This window comes from Balaenoptera musculus, chromosome 20 (genome assembly GCF_009873245.2).
Source record: "Balaenoptera musculus isolate JJ_BM4_2016_0621 chromosome 20, mBalMus1.pri.v3, whole genome shotgun sequence".
In the NCBI taxonomy this organism is placed as follows: domain Eukaryota; kingdom Metazoa; phylum Chordata; class Mammalia; order Artiodactyla; family Balaenopteridae; genus Balaenoptera; species Balaenoptera musculus.
Genome location: NC_045804.1, coordinates 42304344 through 42313133, shown reverse-complemented (window position 1 = coordinate 42313133; position 8790 = coordinate 42304344). Strand labels below are relative to the sequence as shown.

General features: G+C 50.8%; 1 non-coding gene across 1 annotated transcript; it reads left to right on the top strand.

Annotated features, from left to right (window-relative positions):
- Positions 1–2137: 2137 nt before the first annotated feature.
- On the top strand, positions 2138–2209 carry TRNAT-CGU. The gene has a single exon. It is a non-coding gene; the product is annotated as a tRNA-Thr (tRNA).
- Positions 2210–8790: the final 6581 nt, after the last annotated feature.

Genomic DNA, 8790 nt, shown 5'->3' with positions numbered 1-8790 from the left:
CACTTCTGTGTGTATATCCAAAAGAACTGAATACAGGATCATGAGATATTTGCACCCCCATATTCATTGCAACATGATTCACAATAGCCAAGAGGTGGAAGTAAACTAAATGTCCAATGACAGATGAATGGATAAAGAAACAACCAATGGAATATTGAGCCTTAAGAAAGGAAATCATGTCATATGTAGATGAACACGGATGAACCTTGACCTTATGCTCACTGAAATAAGCCAGTCACAAAAAGAAAGACACTTATATGAGGTACCCTGAGTAGTCAAATTCTTACAAACAGCAGAACGGTGGTAGCCAGGGGCTGGGAGAGGAGGGAAAGGGGAGTTGCTGCTCCGTGGGTACAGAGTTTCCCTTTTGCAAGATGAAAAAGTTGCAGAGATTGTTACACAGCCATGGGCCTGTAGTTAACACTATTGTACATTTCAAAATGGTTGACAGTGATTTTTATAGCTTTCCTGACTCCCCAAATCTCCACCAACTATACTTTTAAAAATTTTCTACAAATAAGCAAGGATGACTTGGGCAGTGGAGGTGGCAGGGTCGGCAATGGAGGGATTGGTCTCGTTTGTGTCCCCACCCCCGACGCCTGTGTACAGGAGGGCTGGGGCCTGAGGGAGGCTGGCAGTTGGCCACGCCCTGCCCTGGGACGGTGGTGGTGGGGCCTCCCCTTCCCCACCCATCCCCACTCACCCCCACTCACCCCCTCACCCCTCCTGGAACAGACGCTATGGCCACAGGCCAAACAAGGACAGAGGGACCTAGTTTCGTTTCCTTTCTTAAAAAAAATTTTTTTTTAAATTTATTTTGGCCGCCTCTCGCGGCCATGCGGGATCTTATGTCCCCGACCAGGGATCGAACCCGTGCCTAACTGCAGTGGAAGTGCGGAGTCCTGACCTCTGGACGGCCAAGGAATTCCCTTCCTTTCTTTTTAATTTAAAGAAAATACAAAACCTACAGTATCGTAATAAACACTCGTATCCCCAACCTCTCAGCTTTTTGCCTCTTTCACAGAATAGAAACAAAACATTACCAGTAAACTCCCTTTGGTCCCTATCTCCAGTCTCCCCCTTTCTATTTTTCTAATGTTTTTACTTTTATCTACTTTGTGTGTCTTTCCCTTTGCTTTAGTAAATGGAATGTATTGTTCTACATCTTAAAATCACATGCGCTTTTGTGCCCCTTCTATGCTGATAATCATTCCTTTGAATCTAGATCATTCCTTCTAAGAGTGTCCTACTGTTACGTGGTATGGCCAGATTAAGAGACTCCTCCATTCAGGTCGCCTCCAGCTGGTCACTCTAGCACTGTCCCCAGAACATCCCTGAGGGCATCTCTTGTGCGCCCACATCTGACCCTCCTGGGCAAGGCCACAAATAGATGTTTACTTGGAGTCTCCAGGCCCGACGCCCGTGCCAGAGGCTGAAGGGCAAGAGGGTAGTGAGAGCAACCGAGGAAGGTTTTTCTTACACAGACGGCCGCCCCTGAGGGATCAGCCAGGCGCGCTCACTTCCCTTCGCCCCTGCAGCGTGGCGCCCATCCCTCCCGGCTCCCTGCATCTTTCTCCGAGGGCCAGTCCCGTTCCTGCCTATACCGCCCTTCTTGCCCCCTCGGTTCCCCGTGGACTCGGCCCGAGCTCCAGCGCGCTGCCCCAGTATCCTGCCGACCGGATGGAAATGACCCGGCCAAGGTCACACGGCGGCGCTCCGAGCCGGCGGAGACGCCAGCGGGGACGCTCTGCCCTGGCTCGCTCGCCGCCGCCGTCTCCGCTTCAGCTCCGTCACAGGCGTTGGTCGTGGTTTCTCCCCACCTGGGTTCTCCGCCCGCCGCCGCTCCTTTCGAATGCCCCTCGGGCCTCTCCGCAGGCGCCGTGCCCCTGGGGGCGCTAGAGGCGGGGCGGGGCCGGGCCGGCGGGCGCCGCGAGTTCGGATCCCGCCGCGGGCAGGACGCGGGCGCCTGGTCTTCACGCAGAGAGGGCCCCAGCGGCTCCGAGAACTAGGTTCCGGACGGCGGGTCTGGAGGGCAGGGCGGCTGGGCCGGGGGCGGGGCCGGAGGTGAGGCACCGCCCCTCCCGCGCCTGCGCCGCCTCCCCTCCACTGAGAGCTTCCACCGCTCCCTCGGCTGTCAGGCGCGGTGGCCAAGTGGTAAGGCGTCGGTCTCGTAAACCGAAGATCGCGGGTTCGAACCCCGTCCGTGCCTGGTTCTTGAGGTTGGGGTCGATAGTGGGGGCTTCAGTGTTCCCATGTGTATCGCCTCTTTCCTCTGCGATGTGCCATTTTTTTACTTTTCGTATTGTGTTGAGGCGTCCTCCAGTCCCACCCTTCCCCGTCCACCCGCATTCCTCGGCTCCGCGGTCACCAGCGCAGGCCGAGCCAGGGCACCAGGGTTCGCGGGCACCAGCTATGTCGCGCTTCGCTGGCCGCCCTGCGTCTCCTCTCCCCGAACCTCCATTCACCCAGCCGCACTGGGCAGGGCGGAGCTGGCCTGGGATCCTTGTGTTACCTGTGGTGACACTAAGGCCCGCGCTAGGCATTGGTGTTGCCAGCGGCGGGTAGGGTGGAGGTAGAGGTCCGGTCTCACTGGTTTTGCGCGTCTCGAGGGTGGGAGAAATTTCCAGAACGGGCGTTTGAGTTTCTGGAGCAGTGTTTTCTGGTTTCTGGGTTTTGCTTGAAAGGTGAGTTCTCCACGTGGTGCTCGCTGTCTGCCTTCTTGTCTAGGAAGCCAACCACATCGTTTAGCTGGAGGGTGCCTTTTCCTTTCCCAGCCCTTGTGAACTGACCCTTTAAGTCTGGCGCCTGCCTGTGTGATCCTTTGAATCTGGCCCCTAGCCAGTTATGATACTCCCCAAGTCATTTCTAGGATAAATAGACCAATTTAATATGACATGATGTTTAGTGCCTGTCATTCCTGATATGCTCTGGTCTATCTGTCCCCTTCTTCAATTGTGACACTCAGGACTGAAGTGACACTACTCCAGGTGTAGTCTTATTAATGTTACTTCACCTCCCTCATTCTATATCTCATACTTCTGTTAACGTGACCCAAAAACACACCTTTCCATAGGTCCCGCTGCACAGTTGACCACGTGGAGCTTCAGGTGGATTGAGTGTCAGCAGAGTCTCTTTGGGGGCAGGATCATAGAAGACAGGATATGGGGCTCAGGAAGCAGGGAAATATATTGATCTTTTTCACTAAGAGATACACTTAGCTTTTGAAGGGAATGCTGAGCTAGGGTATCAGTGTCATCATGGAATTGTTCCTAAATGCAAATCGATTTTCCAGACATTCAGATTCCAGACATTCAGGGATAGGAAGGGGAAAGGTCCTGAAATACTGGATATGGCCTTGAATCCTGTCCCTTAGTTTGGATTCCTGATGAGAAGGAACTCGGGGGCTGGACACTGGGTTTCCTGCAGCTGCTGGAGTAGAGAATTCCACCCCACCAGAGGGGGGTGGATGAGCCAAGCCAAAGTCAATAAAAGAGGGTCAAGGTACAGAAGAGGTCAACATACAGATGTTGGGGGAAACATGGTCCCCCAGAGGCAGGGGTCAAGTATGGATCCCAAGTCAAGGTTGGTGAGAGGAGATGGAAGTGCAGGTGGGTCAGATACAAGCACCAGGGTGAGCATGGGAGCCGAGAGGCCTAGCAGTTACCTTGTAGGCCCACAGGTATCTATACTCACCTCCGTGAGACTGGAGGGTAGGTCATTGGCTTGAAGGGGGAGGGCAGAAGCAGAAGGGGACACCTGTGTTGAGTTTATTGCATGACCCTTGTTAAATCACATACCCCGGACTTCAACTTCCTTAGTTGCAAAATTCGAGAGTTGAAAGAGATGTTTCCTAAATGCCTTGTGGCTTGAAATTCAAAGCTTCTACCTCAGAGCTTGGCCCTTGGAGAAGTGGGGTGGGGGTGGGGGGGCTGCCTCGAGCTAGCGCCACGCCCAGTCTCTCTTGGGGCTGCCAAAGTAGTGAATCATAGTATCCCCTTTCACAGTGGGACTTGGTCATGGCACCCTGGCGCTGAGACTATATGGCCCTGGTTCCCCCATCCAGAGTTACAGCCAGTCCTCCCTGATGGGCAGGACCAGAGCTACGAAGCCCCTCCCCCCCATCAGTTTCCCCTTGCTCGGACCTCCCCACAGTGGCTCCCCCCAGAGTCTAGGACAAACACAGGGCCTCTGGGACCGCAGTTGGAGAGCCACGTATGCAGGCACAGTCATTTGTGGGCAGCTAAAAACCTCCAGGATATTTTTAAAAATACAAACTACTTTAGGTCAGGCTGCTTCTTTCCTGCGAGCAAATATTATGTGACTTAAAAGCAGAATTTGGCAACTGTATATATTTTGCCTTGTGCCGTCAGTTTTAGTCCAATATTCCAGCCTGGAGATATCTATTTTTAAATATTTTATTGTACAATAAAACACAATTTCAGAAACCACACAAATCAAGTGAATGTCTTAATGAGTTATAAGTAGAACACCACCCAGGTCAGAGAACTTTGCCAGACACCCAGAAACCTCTTTCATGTGCCCCCCCTCGCAATCACAACCCCCTACAGCCAGAGGCAACCGTACTCCTTACTTTTATAGTAATCACTTCCTTGCATTTTTACTTATCACCTTGTACATCTTTATACCCTATAGTTTAACTTTGCCCATTTTAAAAACTGATATGTCCTTTAAGCTTTTTTTTTTTTTTTTTCCCAGTCACTAGGATCCTCTTCCTTCCCTTTTATTTCCTTGCAGTCTGTCTGTTGAGGAACCTGGCCCATTTGACCTGGAGAGTTTCCCGTAGTCTAGACTTTGCCGACTGCAGACTCTTAGTGCAGTTCCATTTCTTCTGTCCTCGGTATTCCCTGCAAATTAGCAGCTAGATCCAGACACTGGATCAGAGTCAGATTCCATCCCTTTGGCGAGACTCAGGTATCACCTTCTCTGAGAAACCTCTGATTCCCCCAGGTAATGAGTCACAGCTTATTGTCTGGGACCCCTCTGTGTGTTTCACACTATAGGTGGGAGGCCCCTCAGGACTGGGACAGTGCCTTGCTTGTGTCTGTGTTTCCAGCATCTGGTACAGAGACAGAGCCCTCTTACAAGAGAGGACCCTGCTTAAAGGGTTGCGGAGGTCTTCCCAGAGGAGGTGATGTCATACCTGGGCTCTGGAGGATGAACAGGAATTTGCCAGAGCACCACAAACAATCTTGGCTACTTCTGCCCTCATTCAATCATCGTTGACGCTCAAATATCATGATCTAGGTTGCAACTAAGCAGGCAGGGGTGCTTTTCTCCTCCCTAAACCCCACCCCCACCCCCAGCTGCCAACCCCTCTGACCTTGCACATAAAATGAAATTTCAGATTAAGAAACAAATACTGTCTGTCGATGCTTTTATAAGCAAACACTAAAGGTCCAACCCTATACTTTGGGACAAAAGTTGCCAGTTTGGAATCATGGTCTGATAGGAATGAAAGCAACCACCCAACCCTCTCATTGTACAGCCACAGAGACAGGCAAAGAGAAGGGAAGTGATTTGTTCAAGATCATCCAGAAAGCACTACCTTTATGACATAGGTTAAGCTCTTCTGCAGGATGAGCACAAATCTGCTTGGAAAAGTCATCTTTGATTATAACCTGACATGTACCCAGGAGATGGCCCATCTCTTTGCCAGCCCATGGGGCAAGCAGGTACTTCTCTTGTCTAATATTCACCCCTGATCAATAGAAAAAGCACATAGTGAACAAAATCACTAGGCTTCACCCCAGTACTCAGGCTGTGGAGAAAAGGAAGGGACACAGAAACTCCCTATCACCAGTTGGATTCCCCAGGAGACAGACTCCTAGATCTTCTGAACCAAGGGCTCTCCCATCTTCCAGGCACTTACCCTGCCCAGAGAAAGCCTTTCTGAGAACCCCGAGTGAGAGGGCTGGCACTCTGAGCCAGCAGGGCTCCTTTGTGTCCTTACTTTCCAGGATTTTCCCATCGCCCTCTCAGCCTCACTCCCTGGGTCACATTCAGAGTGACCACCTGCCTTCTCCCCACCCCCCATCAGGCAGGAAAACTGAATCCAGCTCGAAGCGCTGCCTTGGCCTTGCGGAAATACCATTACACCTGGAAAGAATCGACTCCTTTCTGGGGACTTTACCCCCCTGCTGCTTCTTGCAGGCAAAGGTTGTGTCCTGTCTTCTCAAGAGAGGAGAAGCTGGGAGAAATCACAGAGAAAATCCCATCCCAGTTTTGCCAATGACAAACGGAGGCCCCAGGCAGAGAACTTATCAGAGTTTGCACAGGAGTGAGGAGGTGAAATCGGCTCGGATGTTGACAGAGTCGGTGATCCCAGTAGTGGCTTTTCTGCTGTAAAGATTTCATGGCAAAACCTGTCTTTCCCCTGAGCTCTGGGGCTCTCCTTCTGTCCAAGCCATCTGGGCTGAGAGAAACAAAAGCCATGTAACCTGCCACCTGAGCAAAATCTGCTGAGAAAATCAGCCCCATGAATTCCATATTCACATACAAAATGATTTTATTTGCAGTCCTTCTCTCCCTCTGGTCACCAGGATCCCCGTGTCTTCTGTCCGAGCTCTTTCTGACTGACGGCAGGAAGCTGAAAAGAACCCAGCACAACCGTGACTGTAGAAGATGCACAATCGTGGCATCTGATAGGCTAGGTCGTCCAGAGGCAGAAGTTGAGGGCAAAGAGCTCGGTACGGAGTGACCTTGGGTAAATCATTTCATCTCCCCAAGCCCAGTTTCCATATCAGTAAAATTGGGGTTCTCATTCCTGCCCTGCCATGTCACACCACTTGATGCCTTGCTAGAGAGATGGCACGTATTCGTTATTAGCAGAGAATCAGGACTGTAACTTGGGGTTGATATTAAGTACCTTGCACGGTTTGCGCATTGGAGGCCGCGGTGAATGTGGCCCTCCTGCCTTGCGGGGGAACGTGGTCATCCTCTGAGAGGAAAAGGGTGAAATCAACAGGTGTTAGAGTGTGTCTGTGCCCCTGTGTATGTGGCTCAGCCCTGGGGGTGGGGGGGCCTTGGATGGGGGAGGGGTGGGGGCAGCCAAGCCCATCCAGTAATGGCAAAAACGGAGCTCTCAGGGCAGTGTGTGCAGGACTGAAAGGCATTCAGCACGTACTTGCTGAGACTGCGTTATGTGTACGGGGATACAGTAGTGTACAAAAGAAACAAAAAGTCCTACCCCTGTGGAGCTTACATCCTGGGAGTCGGAGGCAAAGATCAGCAGCAGGGAGACAGGCCCTATGCAAATGAGTAAAAGATGTGGCATCTTAGAGGGGATGAGGGCTACGGAAGGAGAAAAATGCTGGGTTGGGGTTAAGAAGTGATGGAAAAAGAGGCTGCAGTTTCAACTGGAGTAGCCAGGGAAGGCCTAGGGAAGAATCTAGAGTGAGGGGAGCCAGAGAGAAAGGTCAGTGTCTCCCGATCTATGGGATTTTGTCCCCAAGGCAGGTTGATCCCTCCCAGCCACAGAGATGGATGTGTGCAGCAGGCAGGCCCGGACATTTAGATTGTCCTTGTCACACCACACACTCCACCCCCATCTCAGGGGCTCTGAGGTCAGCTTGTTAAGGAGCCTGACTCCTGTAGGTCATTTGTGGATGGGGGGAAACAGGGCAGGAGCCACAGGGCAGACTTGGAGGGATGGACTACATTGTGGGGAGGGCAAACGTGGTGTGAATGCCCTGGAGACTGGGCCTTTCTGAGATATTTACTCGGAGTGAGCTGGTGGGAAGTGCGCTAGACCGGAGTGGAGAGGGGCTGCTCTCGGCCTGCACTTACTAGCCGAGTGACCCTGGCAAGTAATTCCACCTGTAGAATGTAGGCAATAATAATACCTCTGACCTAGGGTCATTGTGAGAGTGTAAGGAGAAGCTCTTTGCACAGGGTCTTGGCACTGAAAAATTTCTCACTAACTGAGAGCTACCATCATCTTCATCATCATCATCACATGTTGATGTTCTCTAAGGCAGGGTTTTTCAAACTGCAGGAGGTAACCCATGAGTGGATCATGAAATAAATTTAATAGCTTGCAAGCAGCATTTCTTTTTCATGGAACAGAATAGGATTGCATCAAATATATTTGCGTGTATAAGAATTGTTTCATAAAACATTTTACATACATATACAGATAAATTTCCTACCATGGGGCATGACTGAATGTTTGAAAACCACCGTTCTTAAGGCAGTGTTTCTCTAAAGATGATCCTAAAGAGTGTTTTTCTAATTAGTAATTTGCAGGCCATTGCCATCACTTTTGCCCTAGCAGAATACCACTTGTGCTATTATTTACTAAATACTGGTCTTTGAGTTAGCTCATTTTAACCTCATCGTAACCACAATATTCTTGAAATTTATTTTAAAAAATATATATTACATATTTTTAGCCTAAAACCATCTCACATATGAGCACAACGCTTTGGGAACACGGGTGGTAAGGTGCATCTTTGTGAAAGCATTTTCTGAAAGCTGGGAGCTAACAGAACTGTGAGACACAGAGGAGTCCCAACCCTTTCAGGGTCCCGTTCTGCCCCAGAGGCAGGCCCAGCCCCACTGCCCAGTTTTCTAAATTCTTGTGGTTGACCTTCCCACAGCGGCCACCTCAAGAAGCAAAGAACAGGCCCTGTCTGCTTGTGGACTGCCTCGGGACCTTTCCTGGGATGTAACCCAGGTGGAGGAGGCCAGAGCCCTGGTGTATCTATCTTTTCTCTTGTGAGCTGTGTCCTGACGCTGCACCAAGTTTGCAGATTTCCTTTCTTGTCCAGC